Below are 8,412 nucleotides of genomic sequence, written 5' to 3'. Positions count from 1 at the left end.
CGCGCCCCCTGGCGGAACCCGGCGCGCGCCGCAGGCCCCGCCCCGCCCCGCCCCTCCCCTCACGGGGCCTGAGGGAGCCGGGCCCGGCCGGGACAGCGGGACCGGGGCCGGGGAGGGACCGCGATCACACCGGGGCACACAGGCCGTGCCAGCCTCGTGTCCCGCGGGGAACTGCCCCGGGCCCCTCTGCCTGCCCGGGAGAGCCCCGCGCTTCTCCCGTGGTCACCGGAGCAGCTGCCCCCGGCTCAGGCGGTGTTCGGCCTCCATCCGGGCAGCCCTTGAGGTGGGAAGGGGTGGAATTTATTGGAAAGGGCTCCCGCGGCGCTGTGGGTGGCCGTGTGAAGCAGGGGCGGGAGGAGCTGGCCCAGTGGGGGATTAAAACAGATAGAACAGAGAGAATGCCGGAGCGGTTTGGGTGGATAAACCTTCAGGATCACCCAGTGCCACCCTGCCATGGCACGGACACCTTCCACTGGCCCAGGTGCTCCAAACCCATCCAGCCTGGCCTGGGGCACTGCCAGGGATGTGGAGCCTGTGCCAGGGCCTGCCCACCCTCACAGGGCAGAGCTCCTTCCCAATATTCCATCTAACCCTGCCCTCTGGCAGTCTGAGCCGTTCCTCCCTGTCCATCTCTGCTCCTTGTCTGGACTATTTACCAACAAGACTAAAAACGCTGGCAACTATTTCCTTTTCCGTGTGAAAAATTATGGGAAAAAATTCAGAATTTGGGAGAGGCAAAGTGTGGAATGTCAATGAAGTATTTATTGCTTCTGCTAACAGGTTTTTCCTGCATCTGGGAGTCTGGGTGGTTAAGGGAAGGAATCAGCCTGTGGGGATCTGGTTCCTGCTGTTCCCAGGAAAGGTGATGCATCTGCAAGGTAAAAATGCTGTCCTGAAGCCTGCAGATATTTCAGTGCTGAGGGTCTTCCTGTTATGCCTCTGGCATGGGAATGAAAAAAATATTCATAAGGAACATTAAAAATCCGTGGAGTGTTTGAGGTTTTTCCAAAGGGTCTCAGCTCAACTCCCAACCTCTTTGTCCCTCCAGCTGCACTCCAGGAAGATCCAGGTGGATACTCTGGGATGAATTCAGTGCTCACATGCTGCTACCCAGAGGTTTTAGTGAGTGAGGTCACTTTCATTTGCTATTTGGAATTATCTGCTGATAATTTCTGCTCCCCTGCAGCCCAGTGCAGGCTGAGCCAGGTGAACCACACCAGTTTTGGGGCAGTGTCCCCAGCAAACCCAGAGGCCACAGACACAGAAATCAGGGGGAGCATTGTCAGGCTTCTCTCTCCCTGCTCTCGGTGGGATTGCTCGGCGCTGTTGGGCGGAGTTTTTGTGGCGTTTTCTGCCTCGGACACACGGTGGCGATGGAAATCGCCTTTTCCTGCAGAGCTTCGGCCTTTGGACTGCTCGCTAACCACACGTGTGTGTGTCCCAGCATGGAAGGGTGAAATATTTCTGTTAAATCCCAAATAAACGCTGACGTTTCAATTGGCCGCAGTTCCAGAGAACCCAGAACACTTTCTCGTAAGCATTGATATTATTTAAATTCAGGTGTTTGTGTTTAAACAAGAGCCAGTGGAGGGCTGGCGTTTGGCTTTAAAGGGTGATCTGACCTTTCTCTCTGTTCCTGGGTGCCAGGCTGGCAGTGTCACCGACCCCTCACCCGGGCTGATCTGGGCTGTGTTTGCACTGGGGCTGTCACCAGAGCGTGGTCAGGAGAGGTGGGACCGGCACTTGGCGTCACCAGAGGTAAAAACATTTCCCCCGTGTGTTTTGGGGTTTGTTAACTCAGGCTGAACTTCCTTTTTTTGAGAGAGCAGAGTGGCACGAGTTCCCCGTGCACGTGCTTGGAATCATGGATGAGAGTAAATAACTGTGGCCAGTTTTGGGGCAGCACAGGGAAAGGTGTCAGGTGCATTTACCACCCCTCCTGCAAAGCAGAACATGGTTATGATTCAAACGGTTAAAAGAAACCCACTGCAAAGTGTGTGTGAACCCTGTGAAACAATTGAAACACAGATTATTCCTGCCCAGACTTGAATCCAGGATTGTTATGTTGGAAAAGACCTGGATTGCTATGTGGAAAAGACCACATCCAGGCATGGGGACCCCTCCACTGTCACCAGTTGAATTTCATGGGATCTCCTGAGTTGGAAGGGCCCCACAAGGATCAGCCTCACTGTCCCCCAGCTGATCACTGCAGTGCCCTCAGCCTCTCCTCACATGCCTTCTCCTCCAGACCCTCCACCATCTTCATACCCCAAAAAATAACAAATTTTTAATTTTATTTCCTTCCAAATCCAAATCCACGCTGGGTTTTTAAGGTGAATGTCTTTAACTCTCTGTTTTCCACGTGTTCACGGCTCTGTGTGCCCTTGACTGGAGGAGTTGCTGCAGATTTGAGAGAGTGAGGCAATCCCTCCCCGGCAGTGTTTGGACAGCGTTTGGAGCTGGCTGGATGTGCTGGGCTGGGCAGGCAGAGTGCAGGTGCAGGTTTTAGCAGGCCTGGAGCCCTGGGAGCAGCAGGCAGGATGAACTCAGAGCCTGTTGTAATCTCTGGTTTGGTAAGTTCTGTATGTGGTTATTATCAGTGATTTGGGACCAGCCCCTCAGCAAGCCAAGCACTCCCCCTCACTCCTGCAGCACTTGGGATTCGCACTGAGAGGATTAACCAACACCAAACCCTTCTCTTGAGCTCCTCCGTGAAATACTCACTGAGAGGAGGATTCTTTGTGTGAAACACGCATCTCTAGCTATGCATTTATGTCTACAGAGGTATGAATAAAACTGTCCATGCCCAGATTTTCCAGATTTAGTCCAGTGGATGTGAGAATATGCTCTGTTCCCCCAATAGTTTTATTAACTCCAAAGCCCCAAATTGGATTTTCTGGGTATTTCTTGCCTGCAGTGGGCACCCATCCCATGATGTGCAGTTTTCTGCAGTCTCACACCTGCTAACCACTGCCTTGGTGGGAATTATCTGTATTTGGGAGCAGTAGATCCCACTTTGTGCAAATCCTGGGGCACCTCCAGCAGGATCAGCCTGCACAGCTCACCAGATCCAGCAGCTTTAGCATTGAAACTCATGTTACTCATTCCATTTGAATTTCAGCAAACCTGTAACGGCGCAGACTTCAAATAAAACACAAAATGTGAAAGAAGGAAGAGGAGGAGTTCTTCAAACCATTGTCTGTCAGCAGAACAAGCAGCTGAAGGTCAGAGCCAGGCAGGAGAGGCGCTGGCAGTGCCTGGCCCTGCTTGGCCGTGCCCTCAGCACCTGTTTTCAGCCGTGTCCTCCTGCCTGTGCCAAGGTGGGGACAGGGCAGCGTCCGCGAGCCACGCGGGCCCCTCGTGCACAGGGACAGCCTGGGGACTGCTGCTGCCACCAGCACTCATGGGGGCACCTGGTGCTGTCCCTGCTGCAGGGGGTCACGGCAGAGCACAGGGACAGCCTGGGGACTGCTGCTGCCACACTCATGAATGGGGGCACCTGGTGCTGTCCCTGCTGCAGGGGGTCACAGTGGAGCACACAGCACCGGGCTGCTCCAGATCATGCTGGACTATCTGAGTATCTCCATTCAGGACACTCCACCCCCTGCCCGGTCTCTGTTCCTGCACACCATCACCTGCACAGGAAAGAAGTTTTTCCACGTGTTCAGGTGGAGCTTTGTGTGCATCAGTCCCTGCCCGCGTTCCCTTGTGCTGTTGCCGGGCGCCACTGGGAAGAGCCTACTCCAGCTTGGCCCCCACCACGGACACCACTGGGCATTGCTGAGGTGCCTTCGGTCACCTCCTCTCGAGGCCGAGCAGGCCCAGCCCTCTCGGCCTTCCCTCCCAGGAGCGACGCTCCCGCAGTCGCGGCGGTCCCGCTTGCCCCGGCGGTCCCGGCTGTCCCGGGGGTCGCGGCTGTCCCGGGGGTCCCGGCTGTCCCGGGGGTCGCGGCTGTCCCGGGGGTCGCGGGTTCGAGCCCCGCCCGTCTCTCATGCCACGGGCATCGCCCCACGGGCCCCGCCCCCGCGGCACCTCCCCATTGGTCACGCCCCCCGCCGCGGCCCGGGCGGCAGCCAATGGGAGCGGTGCGGGGCGGGGCGCGCGCGGGGCGGGGCGCGCGGGGCCTGACCCGAGGTAACCCCGATCACACCACCGGGGGGCGGCGCGGGGGCGGGGCCCGGCGGGCGCGGGGCGGGCCCGGGGCGGGGCCGTGGCGGGGAGCGCCAGGCCGGGGCCCGCGGCGGCTCCGCTGCACCGGCACCGTGAGGTGAGGGCGGGGCCGCGCCGGGGGGGGCGGCCGGGAGCGCGGGGGGCTCGCGGCACCGGCGGGCGGCGGCGCGCGGCGCTGGGCGGGGCCGCGCCGTGCCGCGGGAGATGGCCGGGCCATGCCGTGCCGGGCGGGCGGGACCCGGCCGGGCGCCGCGCCGGCGGGAGGCGGCCGGGCCATGCCGTGCCATGCCGAGCTGTGCCGGCGGGAGATGGCGGCATGCCGGGCCGGGCCGAGCCGAGCCGCGGCGGGCGGGGGTCTCGCGGGCCGGAGCCGCCCTGCCCGCCGCAGCAGCCGCCGCCCGGTTCCTCCCGGTTCCCTCCCGGTTCTCTCCCGGTTCCACGCGCTCCGCCGGGCGGGCCCGGGCCGCGCTCAGCCGGTGCCGTGGCTCGCGTGGCCTCGCCGGTTCCCCGCGGCCTGAAAGGAGCAGCACGTGGGCGGCGGGGAGTCCGGCACCGACTGGCTGGGCCGGGCCGGGACCGGGACCGGGGCTGGGCCCGGGCATCCCTGCTCCGTCCCGTCCCTGCTCCGTGTCACCCTGCCGCTGTCCCGGGGCAGTTTCGGGATCCTGGGAACAGGCTGGGTCCGGTCCCGCCGATGGGCTGAGAGCAGCCCTGAGATGCTCAAACCAGTCAAGTTTTAAAAGCAGATTGGCGAACCAAATATTTGTTCTTGCCCTTCCATTCTCCTAAATATTCTTGAAGTTTAGAATGAGAAGAAGTGCTGTGTTTGAAAGTATCTGAAGCGTGAGTGGAGTCTGTTCCAGTTTAGCAGGCAGGAAATGTTCAGCAAAGTGTTTGAGTGATGCCAAAATCTCTCCAAGACAGTGGGATTCAGCCAGTCTCGAGTGTTTCAGCAAACTGGGATAGCTGTAAATACAGGCTCTTATGTTGCTCTCTGGAGGTTTGGGCTGGATAATGGGAAACAGCTTTTCCCTGGAGGGTGCTGGCACTGCCCAGGCTCCCCAGGGCACGGCCCCGAGGCTGCCAGGGATGCCCGGGGTGAGAATTTGGGGTGTCTGAGCTGGCCTGGATGATCCTGTGTGTCCCTCCCAGCTCAGGATGTTCCACAATTCTGTCATTCTACATCCACAGGTGGAAGGTTCTAGGCAGTTGTTTTTCCCCTAATACCCAGCCTAGCCCTGCCCTGGCACAGCCCCAGCTGTTCCTTCGGGTCACAGGGAGCAGAACTGGGAGCTGCAGCCCCTGGTGAGTGTCCCTCAGTGTGCTCCAGCTGGACAAACCCTCAGCTCTGCTGTGAGACCCTTCCCATGCCCTGTCCCTGCTCTGGGCACCCTCCATCCATCAGCTTTGGCTCTTTCTGCCCGGGGCGGTTGTGAGGAGCCCTTGGAGCGCTCTTGGGTTGTGTTTGGGGCCGGGGATGAGGCAATGCCCAATGATTAACCAGGAGGGCAGGCCCAGGTGGGGCAGGCCCAGGTGGGGCAGCCGTGGGGGCGTTAAAACAGCGTGGCCAGGGAGCGCCGGGGTGTTCTGAGCAGGGACCCTCTGCTGCAGGAGCCTCCCTTCTCTCCCGAGCTGGAACTGCCCCCCCAGCCCTGGTACAGGTGAGCACTCTGCTGCTTTTTACTCTTTTCATTTCGTTTTACCTTTGTTTTGCTCCGTTGTTTTCTGTGTTTCTCCAGGTGAGAGCACAAATCCATTTCGTGACTTTAAAGTGATTCAGGTTGATCAGCAATGCCACAGCTCTAATCAGGAGGCATTTGAGCACAGCTAGTTTTATTAATTTCCTTTTCATATGCCACATCAATATGATAGAAGTGTTACTGTGATTTTTTGAAAGAGCCCACTGAAATACTGATGTTCTCTTCAGCTGTGGGTTTGCCTTCAGAATGGGATGGTTAGAGAAAAACAGCCAACTTTAATTCCCACCTGTCATTGCCCAAGTTTCATGCCTGGGTATATTTTTACAGAATTAAAAGTGATTTTAAGGTGAAGCTGTTATAAAACTTCTCAAGTCTGGTATTCTTACCAGTGCATTTCAGGGTCAAGCCAAAGATGTGAGTAATGGAAGCAGCAGAGCTGTGGAGGAGTGAAGTGGGGCTGGATTTGCCCCGGGCACTTTCTGGGTTTGGGTTGCGGAGTTTTCCCTGCTGGTAGCACGGATTTATTTGGGTGTTGGATGCCTGGACACCTGCTGGGAGTGGAGCTGATTTCCCTGGAGCAGGGAGCTCATATATGCATAAATGTACCCCTTTATTTATATATATAGGGTACATAAATATACCCCTTTATTTATATATATAAGTACATTAGTATACCCCTTTATTTGTACATATGTAACATACCTCTGTGTTGGTATATATACCTCTATATGTGTATAGATAGTGCAAATATATTTATAAAATATACCTCTACATGAGTCTAGCTAATGTAAGTGTATTTTTGTGTGTGTTACACACCTCTATATTTATATGTAATTCACCTGCATAGTTGTAAATATCTGCAGTTTACCTGTCTATTTCTGTATATGAAATTAACCAGTGCACAGCCTTGTGCATTTCACGCCCAGCGCTGAAATCCAGTGAGGAGATCCCTGAGAAAGTCCCTGTGTAATTTAGCCCCAGACAATGCTGAAATCAATTTAAGTATGAACGAGGCCTCTCGGTGTGCTGAGAACAAGCCAAGCTTATCACCCCAGCACTGATTGCACAACCCCAGCAGGACTGCTGCCTGTGGGACTGGCTCCCAGGGCTGGGAAGTGCCTTGGGAAATGGACCTGAGTGGGGTTTCACGGATATCAGCCTGGTTTTTGGGAGCTGAGTCAGACAAACAAGGTGCTGGAGTGAACTTGGGTGAGCGTGGCACTGCCTGGCCTTGGGTGGATGGTTTCTCATGGAATATTTGAGTGAAACACCTCCCTTCCCGTTCCTCTGCTTCTGAAAACCCCAAAATCCTTGAAACTTGCTCATTAATGTATTAGTTATTGAAATGAGGAAAGGTTTTCTTCAATGAAGTTGGGCTGAAGTTAGTTTGGCTGCATCCCAGCCGCTTTGGTGCCAACAGTAAATGTGTCTGGATGAAAAACTTGAGGAGAGATCTGCTGCCAGGATAAATATCCACAAAAAAACTGTCTGCATCTTTGTATGCACAAACAAAATTGGATTTGTGCTGTCTGAGCACCTCAGCTAAAGAATCTCCCTGCCTGGTTTAGCTTGCACATCACAGGTGCACAGGGAGACTTCCTGGTCATGCTTGCCCTTCTTCTCATCTCTACCCTCAAAAAATACATTTTTTAATGCTTTTAATGTCCATGTGAGACAGATATTTGTGTCTTTTCAGTTATAAAATGGTTAATGATGCCTCTGCCAAATGAAGTGCCCGTGGCCACAGGGCAAGTGGAGTTTGTGGGAGGAGTGATGTCAACACGGGATTGGATCTGAATAATTCAGCCAGGCACTTTGGTGGCAGGAGTGCATGAGCCAGTTGGATGAGTTCTCAGCTCTCAGTCACTGATGGGGTGTTTGGGGGTTGCTCTGGCTATAAATACCCCTCTGGGCCTTGTTAAGGTCCCATCATGTCCCATTGCTGTGACACCACGGACCAGGTTTTGGTGCCGCGCCCTTGGCTAACGGGGCTGTAATTAGCAGGGCTGATGAGCCTTGCCCTCCCTGGGGTTCAGCTGGAAGCAGCCAGAAGGGGACAGGAGAGGTTTGGTACCGGTGGATAGTGGTGGCACACCCCACTGTTCCTGGTGGTTCTCAGAAGATTCCAGAAGGATGGACCAGCAGGACCTGCCAGGGCTGGATTTGGGCACTGCAGGTGTAGCTCCTGGGTTAGTCTGTGCCTGGAGCAATCCTGCCAGTCTGTGGAGTGCCTGTGGGGTTTTTTTGGGATGGTTTGGATGGTGTAAACAGGAGAACACGCATGGGATATGTTCATTATAACCCTGATGTTTACTTCCCAATCCTTTTCTTTTCCAGTTCGTTTTGGAAGTGGCTCAGTGCGCAGATTGCGCGGATATCCAGAGGTGAGTGCCCTCCTCAGTTCCCAATGGTGTGTTTGCTGCTGGCTGGAGCTGTCATGGGAGTGCAGCAAAGTCAGGCAGAGCAGGGAGATCAAATGTTTATTCCCCATCCCACCTTTGTGCTGTGGGGTTTTCCTTTGTTTTCCTTTCTCAGTTGAAAT

The 8,412-nt window shown here is 55.6% G+C and overlaps 1 protein-coding gene and 1 long non-coding RNA gene across 3 annotated transcripts in view; both read left to right on the top strand.

Annotated features, from left to right (window-relative positions):
* Positions 1-87: 87 nt before the first annotated feature.
* LOC132082825 (uncharacterized) lies at positions 88-1,803 on the top strand. Its single transcript, XR_009419871.1, has 4 exons — positions 88-283; positions 781-878; positions 1,397-1,533; positions 1,648-1,803. It is a non-coding gene; the product is annotated as an uncharacterized LOC132082825 (long non-coding RNA).
* A 2,412-nt stretch (positions 1,804-4,215) lies between these two features.
* ACACA (acetyl-CoA carboxylase alpha) overlaps positions 4,216-8,412 on the top strand; it is a 99,253-nt gene continuing 95,056 nt past the window's right edge. The window contains exons 1-2 of one of the 2 annotated variants that reach the window (XM_059486719.1): positions 4,216-4,267; positions 8,208-8,254. The gene's annotated coding sequence lies outside the window, so the exon portion shown is untranslated. Of the gene's footprint in view, positions 4,268-5,774; positions 5,832-8,207; positions 8,255-8,412 lie in introns of those variants that run through there. The other variant, XM_059486720.1, reaches the window with a different exon arrangement.

The sequence above is a fragment of the Ammospiza nelsoni genome, chromosome 21, assembly GCF_027579445.1.
Source record: "Ammospiza nelsoni isolate bAmmNel1 chromosome 21, bAmmNel1.pri, whole genome shotgun sequence".
Lineage (NCBI taxonomy): Eukaryota > Metazoa > Chordata > Aves > Passeriformes > Passerellidae > Ammospiza > Ammospiza nelsoni.
Note: the sequence above shows the minus strand (reverse complement) of the source record. Positions and strands in the feature narration are given on the sequence as shown.